The sequence below is a fragment of the Rana temporaria genome, chromosome 6, assembly GCF_905171775.1.
Source record: "Rana temporaria chromosome 6, aRanTem1.1, whole genome shotgun sequence".
NCBI classification, from domain to species: Eukaryota; Metazoa; Chordata; class Amphibia; order Anura; family Ranidae; genus Rana; species Rana temporaria.
In genome coordinates this window covers 57,957,796-57,980,487 of record NC_053494.1, presented here as the reverse complement: position 1 = coordinate 57,980,487, position 22,692 = coordinate 57,957,796, and the positions used below count along the sequence as shown (strand labels likewise).

The window sequence follows — 22,692 nt, the reverse complement described above, 5'->3', positions numbered from 1 at the left end:
TGTATCCAAAAAAAGGCCATGATCTATGTAAAAATTCTGCGTTCTTGAGAGACCGAAAGGGAGGGAATTGAACTGCCAATGACTCGGTCTGTTGTCCATGAGAATTGCAAATCTGAGGAACTTTCAGTGGTTCTAGCAGATTGGAACATGAAGATAAGCGTTCTGAAGATCCAGGGTAACCATGAATACCTCTGGCCATAATAGATTCCTCAGTAAATGTTTTCCATCCGGAAACATCTGTAGAGAATATACTTGTTCAGGACGCTCAAATTGATGACCATCTGGGGCGAAGATGCTTGAATTCCAACCTGTAACCTCTTTCCAATGTTTGAAGGATAAAGGAATTGTCAGAAATCTTTGCCCATTCCTTGACGAAATGGGACAACCTTCCTCCTACCCCTATCCTGGTGTCACTGGGGATTTTTGGAAGGGGCTGAAGCAGTAAAGAGAGTCCCCTTCTTTTGCTTATCTTTGTTAAAAGACCACTTTTTCTTCGCCTGTTGGTTCCAAAATTAGCTTAGTTTAGGAACCCACAAAAAGTCTTCTTATTCTGTGGCTTATTCTTTTGAGAAGGGAGCCGTTTACTCTTCTCAGAGGAACGAGCTAGGACCTCCACCAAGGAGGAACGGAATAAGAGCTTGCCTTCAAAGGGAATGCCGCAGAGATTGTTCTTGGAGACCAGGTCCCCCTCCCAAGACTTAAGCCAGATAGCTCGTCTGGTTAAATTAATGGAGAGCAGAAGACCTTGCTGTAGCCTTCACAGAGGATGAAGCTGCATCAGCCAAGAAGGCTACTGACTTAGCAATGAGTGGGAGGGACTCCCTAACCTCTTTGGGGGTGTCAGACGAAAGAAGCTTGTCCAGACGCTGAACCCATACATCTAAATACCTAGCCACACAGGTGGATGCTACAACTGGACCCAAGGATAAAGCTGAAGTGTCCCAGGACTTACATAGCAAAGAATGGGCCTTCCTATCCATTTGCTCTTTCAGGACCCCTGAGTCTTCAAAAGGACAGGTCTGACTTCCTAGAAACCTGAGACATAGGGGCATCTAGCTAAGGACATTTAAAGAAAGTTTCTTATGTTTTTAGATTGGGAAAACTCTCTTTTACGGATCTTTCCATTCTGACAGAATCATATCCTCAAGTGACTGGTGAACCGGGAAAGTCCTTGAAAGTCCTTGTATGACCTCCTGATTCCCCCCCCCCAGTGTATGCCCTCCTGAATCCCCCCCCCCAGTGTATGATCCCCCCCAGTGTATGCCCTCCTGATCCCCGCGCCTTCCAGTGTATGTGCCCTCCTGTATCCCCCCCCCTTCCAGTGTATGCCCTCCTAATCCCCCCCCCAGTGTGCTCTACTGTTCCCTGCACACTGCCCTACATACTACTGGCCTCTGTACACTGTATTACACATTAAATTCAGTTCCGTAAGTCAGGGCTCGACAAATCCCGGGCGCCAGGTCGCCATGGCGACTAGAAATAGGGTCCTGGCGACTTGGCTTGGAAGGGGGGGGGGGCAAAAAAAAAAAATTTGACACCTTATTTTCTGGCAGTGCCCCTCCCAAGACTAGACTCTGGATCCGCCCCTGGAGCAGAGAAAGCAGGATTCTGTATGCAAGTACGACACGAAAAAAATAAAAATAAAACATACATGCTCAGAATCAAGCAGAAAAGCCAAACTGCCTATTGAACTACATTGATCTCGGCCCGTCGTATGTGTTGTACGTCACCGTATTCTTGACATTTGGAATTTCAGACAAGATTAGTGTGACCATGTGTATGCATGACAAAATTTCAGCCGTTTTCCTGCTGAAAAAAAAAAAAAACACACCGTTTTCATGTCGGAAAAACTGATTGTGTGTACAGGGCATTAGTAATGTTCGCATAATGCAACAGAATTGACTAGAAGTTTAACCTAAGTAGCTAAAGTATACAGTCAATGTGAATACATACAACCCTTACAAACTGAATCTACTGCTTGTATAGACTGTATTTTATTTATTTTTTTATACTGGAATTGTCTGTTGCTTTTATGCCAATTAAAAGTTATATATATATATATATATATATATATATTTTTTTTAAATCAAATAAAACACTGACATCAATGTTGGGGCAATATTCCTCCCACTGACACCAACAATGGGACACTATTCCTCCAACTGACACCAACAATGGCCTGTACACACGGCCGGGATACTAGTCAGGAAGTATCCCGGTGAGATTCAAGGAAAGATTTTCTTGTCGGCAGAGTGTACACACGTACGATTCAAAAGAACCGCCATTCTTTTGAATGGCACGAACGCGGTGACGTCATCGATTACGACGAACATGCGCTTGTCACATTTAATGCTGTCATCTTGCTTCACCCTACCTATGCCTTGGAAGCTACCGTGCATGAGTCAAAGTCATTTCGAGCATGCGCGGGTTTCCATGGAGACAGGCAAGTATACACACGCTCTGGTTTCTCGGCGGGAAAACACTGCCGAGAAAATAGAGAGCAGGTTCTCTATTTTTCTCGACGAGAAACCTCAAAGCCTTGTACACACGCACGGTTTACTCGGCAAGAAAGCTCTGCCAGCAGTTTTCTTGCCAAAAAAAACGTGCGTGTGTACGAGGCTTTAGTCTAAGCAGCTAAATTAGCTGATTCCACTGTTAAAACAAAAACACCACACAAGAAAAACAAAAAACTGATTTTTCACAATAGATGCTTGCTAAAAACATCCTGATTTACAGGTTTGTAGCAGAAAACAGGGAAAATTACACAACCCAACTTTCTAGTACTGTGCCTTGTGCAAAAAAAATGTTATGTACACATGAGCAGGATGTCCTGTTGACGGGGTGTGAGGTTATGAGATGTTAGCACAACCTGAAGGTTTCTTTTGAGAGATAAAATGGTTATATAAAATATAGGTAAATGCACTTTTTACATTATTATATGTAATTTTAGAGCATGTAACCCTGTATGATTTGCAAGTGAGCTAAAGAGATCAGTTCAAATTTCCCATTGCCAATTCACTTTTTCTTAAAGTGTATTTCAAGGTGATTTCTGGCCAGCTGAAACACCTGACCCCACTGGTGTCATGCCCCAGATCTCCTCAATGCTGTTTTACAACCTTATTTTTGTATTATGCACAATTCATAACAATAGGTGAGGACAGGGACACAGTACAAATTGCGCTCACCGTTTACATCACTCATGACAAGGATTAAAAGGGGTTGTAAAGGAAAATGTTTTTTTTTCCCTAAATAGCTTCTTTTACCTCAGTGCAGTCCTCCTTTACTTACCTCATCCTTCCATTTTGCTTTTAAATGTCCTTATTTATTCTGAGTAATGCTCACTTCCTGTTCTTCTGTCTGTAACTACACACAGTAATGCAAGGCTTTCTCCCTGGTGTGGAGAAAGCCTCTTGAGGGGGCGAGCAGGCAAGTGAGGACACTCTACTTTGCAGATAGAGAAAGGAGCTGTGTGTTAGTGAGCGTCCTAACGCTTTTTTAATGTTTATTAAAAGTCAGCAGCTACAAAAAGTGTAGCTGCCGGCTTTTAATAAACAGACACTCACCTGGTCCATGGTCCAGTGACGCGCCGGTGATCTGCCGTGCTGGTTCCATGTGTCATGGAAGTTCCAGCGCATGCGCGAACTGAGGCGCAGAGATGGTTCCAGCCATCGGGAAAGTTCCTTCAAGCACTGCGCAGGTGCAAACTTGCTGACGGAAATCCCTGAACGGCGGCCGGCATCCAGGGCGACGTGGACTTAGAGGAAAGTGGCCAGTCGGCTCGCTTCGTTAGCTCGGCCTCCTGGCTCTTTTTTTTTTTTAACATCCTCCAATCCACAGGGATGTTAAAGAATGAGCCTGGATGCCGGGCGAGGTTCGGGGATTTCCGTCGGGAAGTTTGCGCCTGCGCAGTCAGTGGAGGAACTTCCCCCATAGGGGAACATTGAGGACAAGTCACCGGCCGGAGCTCAGCTCCTCTCCCCCTCTCCGGTCGGCATCTTCATTCTTAGTGTGGGCACCTGGCTGTGACAGCTTCCGGCTTCACGGCCGGGCACTCACTGCGGATGGGCGATCGGTGCTGCGCTCTGTGATTGGTCAGGCGACCGCCTGGGACCTGTCACATGTCCCAGGCGATGGCCTACAGCAGACCTGGGCAAACTGCGGGCCGTATACAGCCCGGCGGACCTTTTAATCCGGCCCCCCCGCCGCCGCCGCCACGTTAATCACCGCGGCGGGGAACATTACAGACAGCGTTCGTTTGAACAGCTGTTTTCCCCGCCGCGCATAGACACTCCCCCTTGGACGGATCTGTCCAATCGCGAGCAAGGGGGAGTGTCTATGCGCAGCGGGGAAAACAGCTGTTCAAACGAACGCTGTCTGTAATGTTCCCCGCCGCGGTGATAACAGTAGGCAGGGCCGGGAGGGGTCACTGTGCCCATCACACGCAGCCACTGTGCCCATCACACGCAGCCACTGTGCCAACACACGCAGCCACTTGTGCCAACACACGCAGCCACTTGTGCCAACACACGCAGCCACTGTGCCAACACACGCAGCCACTGTGCCACCATAAATTGTCGCCACTCTGCCCATCACACGCAGCCACTCTGCCCATCACACGCAGCCACTCTGCCCATCACACGCAGCCACTCTGCCCATCACACGCAGCCACTCTGCCCATCACACGCAGCCACTCTGCCCATCACACGCAGCCACTCTGCCCATCACACGCAGCCACTCTGCCCATCACACGCAGCCACTCTGCCCATCACACGCAGCCACTCTGCCCATCACACGCAGCCACTGTGCCATCACATGCAGCCACTGTGCCAACACACGCAGTCACTGTGCCATCAATTGTTGCCACTGTGCCCATCACACGCAGCCACTGTGCCATCAATTGTCGCCACTGTGCCCATCAAACGCAACCACTGTGCCATCACACGCAGCCACTGTGCCATCACACGCAGCCACTGTTTAATCAATGATGTGTCATGTCCCCAGCCTCTGTCCCCCTCCTGTGTCATGTCCCCAGCCTCTGTCCCCCTCCTGTGTCATGTCCCCAGCCTCTGTCCCCCTCCTGTGCCATGTCCCCAGCCTCTGTCCCCCTCCTGTGCCATGTCCCCAGCCTCTGTCCCCCTCCTGTGCCATGTCCCCAGCCTCTGTCCCCCTCCTGTGCCATGTCCCCAGCCTCTGTCCCCCTCCTGTGCCATGTCCCCAGCCTATGTCCCCCTCCTGTGCCATGTCCCCAGCCTCTGTCCCCCTCCTGTGCCATGTCCCCAGCCTCTGTCCCCCTCCTGTGCCATGTCCCCAGCCTCTGTCCCCCTCCTGTGCCATGTCCCCAGCCTCTGTCCCCCTCCTGTGCCATGTCCCCAGCCTCTGTCCCCCTCCTGTGTCATGTCCCCAGCCTATGTCCCCCTCCTGTGTCATGTCCCCAGCCTCTGTCCCCCTCCTGTGTCATGTCCCCAGCCTCTGTCCCCCTCCTGTGTCATGTCCCCAGCCTCTGTCCCCCTCCTGTGTCATGTCCCCAGCCTCTGTCCCCCTCCTGTGTCATGTCCCCAGCCTCTGTCCCCCTCCTGTGCCATGTCTATAACAAGTACTCGTACCAGTTGTCCAACAATGATATTTACTGCTTTTTATAAAGAAATACAATTGATTTTATGCAGTATTGAGTTTAGCCTTTTGGCCCGGCCCTCCAAAATATTTTTAGTTTCTCATGTGGCCCCATCGAAAAAATAATTGCCCACCCCTGGCCTACAGGGAGGCGCCGCTGTAGGTGATATGACGTATCGCCCAAGCACAGGGGCGTACCAAGCGGGGTGCGGGGGGGGCGGTCCACCCCAGGGTGCCACACATTGGGGGGTGTCAGTGGCCGGGTGACATTGCTATGGGGGTGCACTCTGCACCGAGGTCGGGTGACACTGTCTAACAGAGTCACAAGGGCCTCCCTGGCTGCTCTGTTTAGTATTTTTTCTGTTAGCTGGAACACCCCCAGTGCTGTGGCCGAAATGGTATGGTCTGGTTTCTGTTTTCCCCTGCTAGCTCCACCCACCACTGCTGAGAGGCCGAGCTGAGTGTGTCATTCAGCGCGGGGGTGGCTGCTGCTGTTACACACTGTGTCCACACCAACTTCTGGAGTATGAAACTGAGAGCCCCAGGTGAGCTGATAGGGGGGTGTATGGGTTGTGAGAAGAGGCTGGTGTGTGTCTGCCCTCTGCCATTCTGACTGTGCTGGTCCGGTAGAGAAGGGGGAGGTTGCTGTGTAGGGGGGGCTTGCAAAATGGAGGCGTGTGCCATGTACAGGTTACAGAATGGAGGCGTGTGCCATGTACAGGTTACAGAATGGAGGCGTGTGCCATGTACAGGTTACAGAATGGAGGCGTGTGCCATGTACAGGTTACAGAATGGAGGCATGTGCTGTATATTGCTGTGTGACCACCACCCACCTATAGTAGCTGAGCTGTGAGCTTACCTGATAAAGGGGGGGGGGGTGTTGGTTTGTTCCCCACCCAGGTATAGAGTAGATGAGCTGTCTGCAGTCAAGGTGACATAAATCGACCTACACCCACATCTTGCAGCCATCAGACCTGTCCAGCAAGCAGCATGTCACCACAGCATCTTGCCATCTTCCCTGTGTCCATCAGATCCCGTCTGCGGTCCAGCAAGCAACATGCCTTGTCAGCAGGTCAGTTCCAAAACCCAAAACAAATCATCAATGCCAATGATGCCATTGTCTGCTGTCCCCAGGGACAGATCCAATCCAGAGATCGTTATAAAGTGCGATCTCTGGATCTGTCCCTGAGGACGGCAGACAATGCAAAGTATGGGCCATGCCTTGTATTGACAGTGTCTCCCCATCTCACTCTGATGTCTCCCTCATAGCAGCTCCAGTCCAGCTCTCCACTTCCCTGACCGTGACACGATCTGTCCAAAATTGAGGGATCTGCTCACACCTGAGTGACTGACACCTCTGTCCTGTCCCATCTATTGTCACTGACTGCCATGGATGAACAGCATCGGCTGTTATTACAAGGAGTGGGAGGGGGATGTCCAAATCCCCCCACAGCTCCGCCCAGGTCTCCCATCCCACCCAGAGACCTGAGCCACAGGCTGGCTGGAGACCCGAACAAAGCCGGATTTGCCTTTGACCGGGTCTTCGATGTATAAACCCAGAAGCGACAGCACATTGTCACTTCCGGTTTACTCGGCAGCCAACAGCGCCATTTAAAAAAAAAAAAAAAACAGAATTCAATAACGCTGATCTTGGCAGAGGAGGGTGTTTTCTTGTGGGTGTTTTTATATTTTACAGTTGGGGGGGTGCCAGATATAGGATGGGCCCCGGGTGCCAAAGGCCCTAGGTACGCCCCTGCCTAAGCGGTCCCTGGGCGGAAGGAGGAAGTGGGACAGGAAGTCCCACTCCTCCTGAAGCCCCCACCCCCTCCAAAAAAATTACATGCCATAGAAATGTCACCAATCAGTGCCCACAAGTGCCACCAATCAGTGCTGGTTATCAGTGATGCCTAGCAGTGCTGCCCATCAATGCCCAGCACTGCTGTCAATCAATGCCCATCAGTGCCACCCATCAACTATCAGTGCCAACCAGTACCGCCTAGCAATGCCCAGTGCCACATATCAGTGCCCATAAGTGCAGCATATTAGTGCCTCCTCATCAGTGCCCATAAGTGCCACCTCATCAATGCCCACCAACTCAGCCTATCAGTGCCGTCTCATCAGCGCACATCAGTGAAGGCGAAAAATGACTTAGTTACAAAATTTACTGACAGAAACAAAGTTTGAAATAAAAAAAACACAGCAGTGATTAAATTTCGCCAAAAGAAAGCTCTATTTGTGTGAAGAAAATTATAAAAAAAAATTGTTTGGGTACAGTGTTGCATGACCACACTGAAAGCTAAAAAATGGCTTGGGCAGGAAAGGGGTGTAATTGTCTGGTAGGCAAGTGGTTAATATTTGGCTGTACTTCTCTTTAGGGTCACATAAGTACATTGTACTCCTGTGAACCCGAGTCAGGTGACAATGTGCTATTTCTTGCCAGCTGAGGACAGAGCTACACCAGGCTCGGAAGGGATCCAGACAATATCGTCAGTATCTACCTGGCTGCCTGATTAATAGCTGGCTCTGCCTTTCTGTGTGCGGGAGCCAAAACTAACTAAGCACACTCTGCAGCTTAGCACTACATAGTTGTTGTGAGATCTAAATACAATCAGATTTAATCTGTGAGGTGAGCTTGAGAAATGATATACATAAAAAGAAAAAAAAAATTGTGCCTGAAGAAAAGGTAGTGGAGGCACCAGTGATGGGATGAAAGGGAGTAGAAAGGTATAGCGAAAAATCTGGATGGCTGCACTCCCATAAAAAATAGGATTTTTATAACAGCTTACCTGCAAAATCCTTTTCTTGAGAGTACATCACGGGACAAAGAACACTATAGTAATTACTATATGGGTTAGACGCCCACCTTCAGGTGACGGACACTGGCATAATTAAGACTGGCAGTCCCCTCCCATATAGGGAGTACCTCAGTTTTGGAGCAAAGCAATACATTTATAATAGATTCCCAATAAGAGGGGAGAGACCTCTGTGTCCCGTGATGTACTCCAGAGAAAAGAATTTACAGGTAAGCTGTCATAAAAATCCTATTTTCTTTATCGTACATCACGGGACACGGAGCATTATAGTAATTACTATATGGGATGTCCCAAAGCAATGCCATCTGAGGGGAGGGAGACACACAAAATGAGCAAGCCTGTCAGACATGAGGGCCTATACTGCTGCCTGCAGAACACTGTGCCCAAAGGCAGCCTCCTTTTGCTGACCTACATGATCCACCTGGTAGAAACTTGTAAATGTATGCACTAGGGTTGTCCCGATACCACTTTTTTAGGACCGAGTAGAAGTACCGATACTTTTTTTCCAAGTACTCGCCGATACCGAATACCGATACTTTTTTTTAAATGTGTCCCCAAATGCAGCCATGTCCCCCCACAAATGCAGCCATGTCCCCCCACAAATGCAGCCATGTCCCCCCTATATGCAGCCATGTCCCCCATAAATCCAGCCATGTCCCCCATAAATCCAGCCATGTCCCCCATAAATCCAGCCATGTCCCCCATAAATCCAGCCATGTCCCCCCCTATATGCAGCCATGTCCCCCCCTATATGCAGCCATGTCCCCCCCTATATCCAGCCATGTCCCCCCATACCTAGATGCCGCATGGGTTAAACAGCGTGTGGGGAATATCACAGCTTTTCATTTGAATAGCTGTAGTATTCCCCGCTGCGCCGCATATAGACACTCCCCCTTGCTCGGGATTGGACAGGTGTCCATACGTGGGTGGGGCAAGTATTCTATTTAGGTATTGGGGGTATTTGCGGGAGTACAAGTACTCCCGCAAATACTCGATATCGGTCCCGATAACGATACTGGTATCGGTATCGGGACAACCCTAGTATGCACTGATGACCATGTTGCCATGACTGCCCTGGTAGAGTGCGCTCTAGGATGAAAAGGCGGAATCTTCCCCTTTTAAAACATAAGCCTGAGCAATAACCTGACAAATCCACCTAGAAAATGGCCGATTTTGATGCCGTCTGCCCTCTTCTGGAAACTCAAAGCGTCATTTTTCCGTATCTGGGCAGTTTTTTCTAGATAAAAATTAGGGTTGTCCAGATACCGATACTAGTATCGGTATCGGGACCGATACCGAGTATTTGCGGGAGTACTTGTACTCGCACAAATGCTCCCGATGCCTGATAGAATACTTTTTTTGTATTTATCAACATGTTCTATGAAAATTCTTTGAGTTTTTTACTACTGCGTGACAAGCAAATAAAACATTTTTATTAATTTTTACTCATTTTTATTCTTTTATAATGTCTTGAGTTAGAGTTCTTCATAATTCTAAAGAAAATATCCTTAGTCTGTATTGTGGTTTGAAAACTGTCACATGACATTTAAAAAAAGTATCGGTTTTTCGGCATCGGTGAGTACATGAAAAAAAGTATCGGTACTTGTACTCGGTCCTAAAAAAAGTGGTATCGGGACAACCCTAATAAAAATGCACTGCCCTTACTACATTCAGAGAATGTAATAACTCCTCATCTGCAGAACATGGTTCTGGAAAAAAACAAAAGGTAGGAAACATCCTGGTTCATATGAAAAACCTGACACTACCTTAGGCAAAATGGTTGGGTGAGGATGCAACCTCACCTTGTCCCTATGGAAATCAAGTATGGCTCTTTACAGGAAAAGCAGCCAATCCTGACACTCTTTTTGCGGAGGTTACCACAACTAAGAACACCCATTTCTTTGCCAAAGAAGCAAAGGAATATTGTGTATTGGCTCAAAGGGCTGTCTTTGCAAACCCGACAGAACTAAATTCAGATCCCATGGGCACAAGGGTGACCTGACTGGCAGACTTATCCCCTTGTATAAAGGCCCAGACCAAAAAGCGACCTTTGGAAAAAGTACTGCCAAGGCCGAGATCTGACCCTTGACCATACTCAAGGCCAGCTTCATTTCTACCCCCAACTGTAGAAAGGCAAGAATTATATATGACATACTTTCGATGATGCCAACCTTTGGCTTCACACCAGGAGGCATAGGCCCTCCAGACTCAACACCCACACTGCCGAATTCAGTGACTGTAAGGTAGGATGGAATACCGGCCCTTGCGACAGCAGATCTGGATGAGATGGAAGAGTCCACAAAACCCCTACTGCCATCCTAATTATCTCTGCATACCAGGACCTCCTGGGCCACGCCGGGGCTAGTAGGATTACCGGCTTCCCTTCCTCCTTGATCCTTCAAAGAAGTTGCGGTAGCAGCTGAACTGGGGGGAATGCATAAATCTGTGAAAACTGATCTTACAGGGTCACGAACACATCTACAAAAAAAAAAAAAATGCGCCTAAGTGACCGCAGTCTTTGGTAATCTCGTGCAGTATGTCTGTCCGCAGTCTCTGGTAATCTCCTGCAGTATATGTCTGTCCGCAATCTCTGGTAATCTCCTGCAGTATATGTCTGTCCGCAGTCTCTGGTAATCTCCTGCAGTATATGTCTGTCCGCAGTCTCTGGTAATCTCCTGCAGTATATGTCTGTCCGCAGTCTCTGGTAATCTCCTGCAGTATATGTCTGTCCGCAGTCTCTGGTAATCTCCTGCAGTATGTGTATTAATGTGCCACTTTACTTGCTCACTTTTTTTGGGATAGCTCCACTGCTCAGTGAGTGGTAATGATGCGCATTAACCTATAGCAACCAATCGGCAAGCAGAAATGATGTGATGTAACCTCTAGCAACCAGCCAGTGATAGGATAGTCAGTAAGTATAGGCTGTAACCTCTGGCCAACAATTGCAATCGCTGCGTGATCTGCTGCAGTAAACAGATTTTGAGTCCATCTGCTATTTTTTTGTACATCGCAGAATGGAGGGGGGCCCCCTCAAGAAAATGTTTGCCCAGGGCCCAATCAAAATAAAAAATGGCCCTGGCAGCAGCACAAGAAATTAATCTATCACCTGCTGTGCCGCCGCTAGGGCGAGGGGTCGTTAGCAGTAAAGCGCTGCTAATTTTAGCAGCGCTTTTATCCACCACTAACGGCTAAGGAACGGGTTAAAAGCACCACTGCCGAAGCGCTTTACAGGTGCATCAGCAGCGATGCCAATTGATGTCAATGACGGCGGTGGAGCAGTGGTGCATACAATGCTCCCGCATTGCCTGAAAGATGCTGCTTGCAAGACTTTTTCTAACGTCCTGCAAGTGCACCGCACCAGTGTGAAAGTGTTCTTAAACTCTGGACTCTGGGTAATGTTGGTGGTCCAGTCATGATAACTGAACCACTGCCGGCCGTCATTTTGCTATATGCCGGGCGGGAAGTGGTTAATGGAAAAAAAAAAAAAAAAGGGAAACACGATTTTTTTTGTATAATGTCAAAGATGATGTTATACCGAGAGAATCGTAATCTTTATTCTAAGCAAAAAAATTGTGAGTCTCATTTTAGCCAAAATCATGCAGAGGTAGTGAAGTAGAGGGGATTTGTTATCCGGAGCAACGCATTTCTTCTTCAAAAAGGAGAGGAAAGGTGGCGAGGACCCCAGCGATGCTATGGTGAAAGGTGGCGAGGACCCCAGCGATGGGATAATGAAAGGTGGCGGGGACCCCAGCGATGCGATGGTGAAAGGTGGCGAGGACCCCAGCAAATCGATGGTGAAAGGTGGCGAGGACCCCAGCGATGTGATGGTGAAAGGTGGCGGGGACCCCAGCGATGTGATGGTGAAAGGTGGCGGGGACCCCAGCGATGTGATGGTGAAAGGTGGCGGGGACCCCAGCGATGGGATAATGAAAGGTGGCGGGGACCCCAGCGATGGGATAATGAAAGGTGGCGGGGACCCCAGCGATGGGATAATGAAAGGTGGCGAGGACCCCAGCGATGGGATAATGAAAGGTGGCGAGGACCCCAGCGATGCTATGGTGAAAGGTGGCGAGGACCGCAGCGATGGGATAATGAAAGGTGGCGGGGACCCCAGCGATGCGATGGTGAAAGGTGGCGAAGACCCCAGCGATGCGATGGTGAAAGGTGGCGAGGACCCCAGCGATGGGATAATGAAAGGTGGCGGGGACCCCAGCGATGGGATAATGAAAGGTGACGAGGACCCCAGCGATGCGATGGTGAAAGGTGGCGGGGACCCTAGTGATCCGACTATAAGATCCCCAGTCGGCACACCTGCTGCAGCTCTCAGCAAAGTAAATACTGTATGTTTCTGCAATGTTTCTTGTAAATCTAATGCCACATACACACGATCAGAATTTCCGATGAAAAAAAAGTCAGACGGAATTCTTTCATCGGATATTTTGACCGTATGTGCGCCCCATCTGAGTTTTTCCTTTGGAAATTCCGACGGACTTAGAAAGAGAACATGTTCTCTTTTTTTCCAATGGAAATTCCATTCGTCTGTATGGAACTCCGGATCAAGTCGACGCATGCTCAGAAGCATTAAACTTAATTTTTCTAGGCTCGTCGTAGTGTTGTACATCACTGCATTCTTGACAGACAGAATTTAGTGTGACAGTGGGGTAGATTCAGATAGATTTGCGGATCTTTAGATCCGCGTAATCTATCTGATTTACGATCCGCCGGCGCAATTTTGAGAGGCTAGTGCTGTATTCAGAAAGCACTTACCTCGAAACTTGCGCCGGCGGATCGTAAATCCCCTGGCGGAATTCAAATTCCGCGGCTAGGGGGAGTGTAGTATTTAAATCAGGCGCGTCCCCGCGCCGATTTAAATGCGCATGCGCCGTCCGTGAATTTTCCCGGCGTGCATTGCTCCCAATGACGTCGCTCGGACGTCATTGGTTTCGGCGTGAGCGTAACTTGCGTCTGGCCGTATTCTGAATCGACTTACGCAAACAACGTAAAAATACAAAACTCGGCGCAGGAACGACGGCCATACTTAACATAGGATACGCCTCACATAGCAGGGGTAAGTATACGCCGGAAAAAGCCGAACGCAAGCAACTTAAAAAAAGTCGGGCGGCGTTCGTTTCTGAATCGGCGGATCTCCTCATTTGCATATTTGTCGCGTATATAAATGGAAGCGCCACCTAGCGGCCGGCGGGAGATTGCAGCCTAAGATTCGACGGTGTAAGTCACTTACACCTGTCGGATCTAAGGGAGATCTATGCGTAACTGATTCTTATGAATCAGTCGCATAGATCCGACCGTCGGATCTCAGAGATACGCCGTCGTATCTCTATCTGAATCTCCCCCAGTGTGTATGCAAGACAGCTTGAACAGAATTCCGTCTGAGTTTATCCCGACGAAAATTCCGATCGTGTGTACAAGGCAGAAGATAAATAAGGAAATAGAGAATCTAACAGCGAGCATCCCCCACTAATAAAGACAACAGAAACAAGTAGCCAAGATGACGAGGGACTGACCAGAGGTGCATGCATCCTGGGAGACTCTACTTGCTGGTCTCCACTAGGGATGAGCGCCGGCGTGTTCGCACAGTCCACGTGCTGAGCCTGCCAGGAAGTCGGCACCGTGCTGCGCTAATCACAGGCAGTGAGACATTTCCCGATCTCTGCAGCCGCGCATCGGGACAATGTCTCCCTGCCTGTGATTAGCGCAGCACGGTGCCGACTTCCTGGCAGGCTCAGCACGTGGACTGTGTGAACACGCCGGAGCTCATCCCTAGTCTCCACCCAAAACTGATAAATCACCCAAAACTGCAGATTTCTAACACTGGTAACCCTCTTACAGGAGTGTTTGTCATAAAGCCACATATTATGGGAATATAGAGGTGATGTCCTCCTTCCACCTTTTCAAGGCACTACCATGTCACTGAGAGCAACGCTGATCTGTAGAGACATGGCTGCAAGCAAAGATATCTATTTTCATTCATAAATATATACACAGAAACAAACATTTACATTACAAAACAACTAGAATAGGAGAACCACAAAAAGGAAAGAAGTTTAGTGTAAAAAGAATACCTTGTATAATGCAGCCGGCTCCTTCTACCAACACTAATGTAAGTAATGAGAACTCTAACACACCAGGAACTGGGATCACATGACTTCAGCTACAACCACTTCCTATATACACAGGCATGGCTTGTGATTGTTTAGTTATAGGGAGAGGCTTCATCGCTGCCGCCACCTACTGTACACATCAAATAATGCACCGACCTTGTGACAACTCTGAGCAGGAACTGGTAGAAGCAGCAACATGTTCAGAAAACTCTGGAGTACATGAACCTGCAATCAGTGATCTCTTAGCTGCCATTTTTCTAGTAGAGGTTAAAGCTAAACTAAAAAATACATGTTTGCACGTTTTCCATGTACCAGCAAAGTTCCTCTAGTTATGTGTCCCATGTATGGATGGCGGCTGCATTAGTTAAAAAAACAATTAGTTTAATTTATTTCCAAAAGCACACTTCCTGACTTTGTGGGCCAGATTCACAAAGAAATTACGCCGGCTTATCTATTGATACGCCGCGTAATTTCAAAATTCCCGTGTCGTATCTTTGTTTTGAATCCTCAAAACAAGATACGACGGCTTCTGGGTTAGATCCGACAGGTGCACGTCTTCGTACGCCTTCGGATCTAAGATGCAATACTTCGGCGTCCGCTGGGTGGCGTTTTCCGTGTCGGGTATGCAAATTAGCGATTTACGACGATCCACGAACGTACGTGCGGCCGTTGCATTTACTAACGTCGTCTGTAGTCGGCTTTTTCCGGAGTATAGTTAAAGCTGGTATTTTGCGGCGTATAGATAGAATTGCCATGTTAAGTATGGCCGTCGTTCCCGCGTCGAAATTTGAATTTTTTGCGTAAGTCGTCCGTGAATAGGGATGGACGTAACTCACTGTTTCAATTGTTGCGACGTCATTTCGCGCAAAGCACGGCGGGAAATTTCTGGACAACGCATGCGCATTTCATTCGGCACGGAGACGCGCTTCATTTAAATGAAACCCGCCCCCAACCCGCCCAATTTGAAATCCGCCGCCAGAAATACACTAAGCCGCCGTAACTTACGGCGCGAAATCGCTGAGGATTCGAAAATGCGCCAGGTAAGGTACGGCGGCGTAGTGTATCTCTGATACTCTGCGCCGTTCTACATGTATGTGGATCTGGCCCTGTGACTTTAGGCCACATGCACTTTGTATTCTCTGACGCCTTTGCTTCTACAGGAGTTTTGCAGCAGAAAAAATGCGGTAAAAAGCTGCGTTTCTGCATGCAGTGGCAGCTGGTGTTTTTTTTTGGGGGGGGGGGGGCGGGCGCACTATACAACTTACCCCTCAAAGCTCACTGTCTGCCAGTCGGTCCGGCACTTACCCCATCTAGGTGGCGGGCAACGCCCCCTGTGTCCTCTACTCATGGTGTCTTCCACCGTGCATCTCCTCCTAGGCGTCCAATAAGATCGCCTGTCCTTTCAGAGAGAATCGGGTGACAGGTCTTAAGACCCGCTTCCTGATTGGCCGGGAGGAGGATCAATGTTACAATAGCGAATGTTAACTTGTTATTGTAACGCACCCTGGGTGGGCTCTGTTTGCATTCTCTGCACCCTGAGCCCACTGTATTTTGAAGCCTATTAGAGCCTCTGTCTGAGCTCTAATCAGGTGCTTCAAAGCCCCCGGACCGCCCCTGTTCACACTCATTTATTCTCATTTTACATATGTCCACGCACCTGACATTATTACCGTATTCATCGGGGTATTGCACGCTCCGGCGTATAGCGCGCACCCCTAATTTTGACCCTAAAATCCCGTAAAAAAAAATGTTATTACATTTTACTACTTACAGTTTTGGTGTCTTGCCCGGCGTCCATCGGCAGCCTTGTCGAATCCCCGCTTCCCGCGCTCAGTTTGAAGCCTCCGCCGACGTATACCGAGCGCAGTACACTTGGGTATATTCGGCCAGGCTCGGCTTCTCACGCATAAACGTCACAGAGCGTGACTACGAGCGAAGCCGAGCCTGGCCGAGTGTACTGTGCTCGGTATATGTCGGCGCGGGCATTCAAACACGGCGCGGGAAGCGGGTATCGGCGTATATCACGCACCCACGATTTTGCCCTGATTTTCAGGGCAAAAAAGTGCGCGGTATACGCCGATAAATACGGTACATTCTATTGGCCAGAATGTTTATTTATTCAGGTCATTAGAATGAATTAACACGCAAATGCACATAAACATGCCTAGCTTTAACGCTCATTTAGGTGCTTTTGTGTGTTTTTTTATGCTCAAAGGCACCTCTCCTGAATGTGATTCTGATGGGGGGTTCAGCCTCTAAACTCCTATAAATGCCTATAGTGTACATGAAGAGCTAAAATGATGAGTTTAGAGACACAGAAAAAAAGCTCAAACGCCAGTAAAAGCATCATTATTGACCATTTTTACATAGCTACATTGATCCAGCATGGATGTAATGATGTATGTGCCATACCTGTGGGATTGCTCTGGAAGCTGGAAATCGTTGTAGTAGGCACCGCTAATACAGTGATCTCCACTAGTCTCTGGGTCCCATGTCGATTGTCTGCTCTACTGCTTACTGAACAACGGCGGCCCCTCGTGGAGCATGGGTGCCATTCAGAGAATACTTAGCATTTTCCCAATGAATGTAAAGTATTCTCTGATTGGATGAGGTGAAATTGTGATATCATTGGCACACCTCTCCTGCTTGTTCAATCAAAGAACACCATTCTCTCAATGGTGCTCATCAAGCAACCTACTGTGTTCAGTAAGCAGGTTGGTAGCCACTCATCACAAGACACGGAAGCTGGTGGTGATCACTATAGTAGTGGTGCAGATTTCTAGCTTCAAAAGGGATCCCACAGGTACAGCATATGCATATTTACATTGGTCCAAATTGAACCAATATAACTATGTAAAAATTGACATACCTGGAATTCATCTTTAAGACTTATGGACACCCTTGGGCAGAGAAGATATTCAGCATGCAGAGGTATGGCTATATTGCGCTGAATATTTAGCATGGCTTAAAGGAGCATTGTTATATTAAATCTAAACTTACACACGGCATACACTGCACACAGTCTGTAGAGCGTGTACCCACAACATACTCCATAATTACTGCGCTGTGAATGCCAGTCTCACATAAACGCTTGACTGATCCTTTGATCAATAAAGAAGATCACCTACGGGATGGACTTCCTCTATCCATGTGAACAAAAAGGAGTGGTGAAACATGTCAGGGAAGGTTGGTTCCCAGGAATTCAAATTTCTGAAGAGAAAAAAAAAACAGAATAGAAAATAAAGTAACAGAATACAATACAATAGAAAATAAAATAATATATTGTAATAACAGAACACAATACAAAATAAAATAATAGAAAAAAGGGGATAGAATAGAACATGAAGGAATAGAATAGAACATAAAAGAATAGAGTAAAACAGAACAAAATAGAATAGAAAATAAAAACTGAATAAAATAGAATAAACAATTAATGAAAAGTATAGTTTAAAAAAAGAATAGAATAAAATAAAATAAAAATAACCATTTTCTGACATTTGAATTTCAAATTTGAAAGAATACAATAAAATATAAAGAATATAACCATCTTCTGAAATTCAAATCTCAAATAGAATAAATGTAAATAGAAAAAAAAAGAATAGAAAAAAAAAATTTGAATAAAATAGAAATTTACATTCTACATTCCGCAATTTGAATTTCAGAATGAATTCAAATTTGAAAAGAAAAGAATAGAATAGAAAATAAAAGAATAGAATATAACCATTTCTAAAAATTAAAATAGAATAAAATTGAATTTGAATAGAAAATAAAATAATAGATTAGACTAGAATAGAACATAAAATAATAGAATAGAAAAAAACAATAGAATAGAACAATATAACCATCTTCCAAAATTCAATTTTCAAATAGAATAAATTTGAATAGAAGTGAAAATATAAAAGAAGAGAACATAATAGCGTAGAATAGAAAAAAAAACATAGAATGGGAATAGAAAGAATATAACCATCTTTCAAAATTCAAATTCCAATTAGAATAAATGAAATGTTGAATACTGTAGATTTTCAAATGAATTTTCCAAATTCAATTTTAACAATAAAACAAAGAAGCATCTGATTGTTTGGTATAATGTCAATTGCTCTGGACAAGACGGTGGCGTAGTGTATCTCTGGCGGCGTAAGGGCATGGAATTCAAATGGATGTAATGGGGGCGTGTTTTATGTTAACCCGACGTAAACAACGTTTTTTTTAAATGCTCGAAATTAACCCGTAAAAAAAACCAATGCTTCCGACGGTGACGTCATTCTACGCAAATCTCTATTCGCGAACGACTTACGCAAACAATGGAAAAATTTCAAAATTGTACGCGGGAACGACGGCCATACTTAACATTGAGTACGCCTCATAACAGCACCTTTAACTATACGCCGGAAAAAGCCGAACGAAAACGACGTAAAAAAATGCGCCGGCCGGACGTACGTTCGTGGATCGCCGTAAATAGCAAATTTGCATACTCGACGCGGATTTCAACGGAAACGCCACCTAGCGACCACTGAAAAATTGCATCTAAGATCCGACGGCGTACTAAGACGTTTGCCTGTCGGATCGATCCCAGATGCCGTCGTATCTTAATTTGTGGATACAAAACAAAGATACAACGCGGGAAATTTAAAATTACGCCTTTTGTGGATCTGCCCCTAGGTGTGTAACAGTGTTTATCCCATTACCAGCAGGTGGCTGGTTTGGATAAAAATCTTCCCTGCAGTGTCTCCGTCACACTCACCTGAATACTGCCCGGAGCAGCTATCTTTCAGTGTTGTGAAGGTTAACAGCGGCTGCTGCTACATGGAGGCTTCTTCACTGTAAGAGCTGTGAAAACGTGGAGCAGAGACTGCCTCAAGATCTAATTCTGACTAGCTCAGTAGATTCAATATGAATCTCGAAATACTGATGAGTAACAGTGATACCCCCCCAGAGGCGTTGCTAGGGGGTGCGGGGTGTGCGGTCCGCACCGGGTGACACCCACTAGAGGGGTGACACCATCCCGACTGCAGCGATGAGCCCCGCGGAATCGGAGCGCCGAGCGCCGCGGTACAAGAGGAGGGGGGGTTGTGGGGTGACACCGCAGCACCATCCATCCCCTCCTCTTACAGCCACGGGCTGTTAGCGGTGCTCGGCAATCAGCACACAGGCACAGCCCCCTCCTCTCTGTGTGTACAGAGGGGGAGGGGCCGAGGGGACCTTCTGTCCATGTGCCGTGGCGCTGCCTGCGATGATCTGAGGTACTGAATGGGAAGGGGGGGGTGTTTGCACCTGGGGGGATTTCACTGAAGGGGGGGTGTTTGCACTGAGGGGGGGTTGTACTAAGGGGGTGTTTGCACTGAGGGGGTTTTCACTAAGGGGGGTTTGCACTGGGGGGTTGTACTAAGGGGGGGTGTTTGCACTGGGGGGGTTGCACCGAAGGGGTTTGCACTGAGGGGGGATTTGCACTAAGGGGGGGTGTCTGCACTGAGGGGGTGTCTGCACTGAAGGGGGTCTGTGTAACATGCAGGGGTCCAGAGGTGCAGGTGGCTGTGTAATGTAAAAGGGTCCAGAGGTGCAGGGGGCTATGAGATGTAAAGGGGGCCAGTGATGCAGTGTGCTGTGTAATGTAAAGGGGTCCAGAGGTGCAGGGTGCTGTGTAATGTAAAAGGGTCCAGAGGTGCAGGGGGCTATGAGATGTAAAGGGGGCCAGTGATGCAGGGTGCTGTGTAATGTAAAGGGGTCCAGAGGTGCAGGGTGCTGTGTAATGTAAAAGGGTCCAGAGGTGCAGGGTGCTGTGTAATGTAAAGGGGTGCAGAGGGCTGTGTAGTGTAAAAGGGTCCAGAGGTGCAGGGGGCTATGTGATGTAAAGGGGTGCAGAGGTGCAGGCGGCTGTGTAATGTAAAAGGAGTGCAGTGATGCAGGGTGCTGTGTAATGTAAAATGGTCCAGAGATGCAAGGTGCAATGAGATGTAAAGGGGTCCAGTGATGCAGGGTGCTGTGTAATGTAAAGGGGTCCAGTGGTGCAGAGTGCTGTGTAATGTAAAGGGGTCCAGAGGTGCAGGGTGCTGTGTAATGTAAAGGGGTCCAGAGGTGCAGGGTGCTGTGTAATGTAAAAGGGTCCAGAGGTGAAGGGGGCTGTGAGATGTAAAGGAGGCCAGTGATACAGGGTGCTGTGTAATTTTAAAGGGGTCCAGTGATGCAGGGGGCTGTGTAATTTTAAAGGGGTCCAGTGATGCAGGGTGCTGTGTAATGTAAAGGGGTCCAGAGGTGCAGGGGGCTATGTGATGTAAAGGGGTCCAATGGTGCAGGGGGGCTGTGTAATGTAAAAGGGTCCAGAGGTGCAGGGGGCTATGAGATGTAAAGGGGTCCAGTGATGCAGGGTGATGTGTAATGTAAAGGGGTGCAGTGATGCAGGGTACTGTGTAAATTTAAAGGGGTCCAGTGATGCAGGGGGCTGTGTAATGTAAAGAGGTCCAGAGTTGCAGGGTGCTGTGTAATGTAAAGGGGTCCAGAGGTGCAGGGGGCTATGTGATGTAAAGGGGTCCAGTGGTGCAGAGGGCTGTGTAATGTAAAGAGGTCCAGAGGTGAAGGGGGCTGTGAGATGTAAAGGGGTCCAGTGATACAGGGTGCTGTGTAATTTTAAAGGGGTCCAGTGATGCAGGGTACTGTGTAATTTTAAAGGGGTCCAGTGATGCAGGGGGCTGTGTAATGTAAAGGGGTCCAGTGATGCAGGGGGCTGTGTAATGTAAAGGGGTCCAGTGATGCAGGGGGCTGTGTAATGTAAAGGGGTCCAGTGATGCAGGGTGCTGTGCAATGTAAAGTGGTCCAGAGGTGCAGTTGTGGAGAGGGGTACACAGTAGTAACAAAAATATATTGAAGGATGCAGAGGTATGCAGGGGGCACAGTGTGGTGTTTTTACATTTTAACGTGTGGGGGGGGGGGGTGCCAGATATTGGATCCGCCCCGGGTGCCAAATGCTCTAGGTACGCCCCTGGCCTGTAGGCTCCTGAGATGTGAATTCCGGTTCTGGAGAAAGAGAGGTGGGGGGAGGGGACAAAGAAAAATGGAGAGAAAGAAGAAGGGATAGAATGAACAAGAAAGATGGATAGGGAGAGAGAGAAAAGGGGAAGAAAGGAGAACAGAGAGCAAACAGTAGGGTAAAAAATATTTGAAAAATGTTATTGGGGGGGGGGGGGGTGACACCATATTTTACCGCACCAGGTGACACCAACCCTAGTGACGCCACTGCCCCCCCCCCCCCAATGTAAAGTGTGAGAACCACTGTAATAGCACAAACATTAAACAAAGTCCCCAGATAAGTGTCAGTATTTAGTGACATTTCCAAATTATACAAAATGGTGCTCCAAAGTGTGTATGTTCCCCAGAAAAAGACAGACCACATGAATTTCACACCCAAATCACCAGATGGCCAAGACTCCTTGTGTTAGCATAAGAGCCAAAAGCAGCATGTGTCCAAGGATCACAGGCTGTGATACCTACAATCCAGGTAGGAAAGAATCCAGACCTTAAAACAATCTACTGGCCTTGCCAGAACCAGCTCTTGACGGAGTCTATTGCATGTTTTCACAGCTTTTCCGTATTTGGAGATTTAGGCTGCATTCACACCTGAGCGTCGGTCGGTCGTTTTTTCCAGCGTTTTTTTCCGGCGTTTTGTCGCGCGTATTCATGCTTATTTAAGCGTTTGCATACAGCGTCGTCCGACGTTTATGTACTTCGACGTTTTTTATTTTAGCCAATAGGAAAAATGATCATCTTTTCATCACTTGTTGCTATGTTGGTAGATTTTTTTTAATCTTCTGCCTGGGTGAAAAGTTCTATTGATTAAAGCGACGAAACGCCCGTAGCAAACGCTCGTTGTCGCGCTAGTCGCTTGAATCAAGCGTTTCCATTACTTTCTATGGGAAATGGAAACGCTCAAAAACGACCAAACTGGCCGATACGCACGACAAAAAAGGGTCTGGAACTTGTTTGAGCTTCAGTCGTTCGGCGTCAGGCGTATTGGCGTGGAGATGTGAACCATCTCCATAGGGAATAATGTATTTTTTCCCCTCTAGCGTATTTGAGTGTCGTGCTTCAGGCGACAAAATGCTCAGGTGTGAATGCAGCCTAAATGCTTCCTGCCCAGCCTTTAGACAAATGACAGC

At 47.6% G+C, this 22,692-nt stretch overlaps 1 protein-coding gene across 1 annotated transcript in view; it reads right to left on the bottom strand.

Moving 5' to 3' along the window:
* The window catches only part of NAGA (alpha-N-acetylgalactosaminidase), a 33,293-nt gene extending 18,682 nt beyond the window's left edge, over positions 1-14,611 (bottom strand). Inside the window, exon 1 of the mRNA XM_040356868.1 lies at positions 14,507-14,611. The gene's annotated coding sequence lies outside the window, so the exon portion shown is untranslated. The remainder of the gene's footprint in view (positions 1-14,506) is intronic.
* Positions 14,612-22,692: the final 8,081 nt, after the last annotated feature.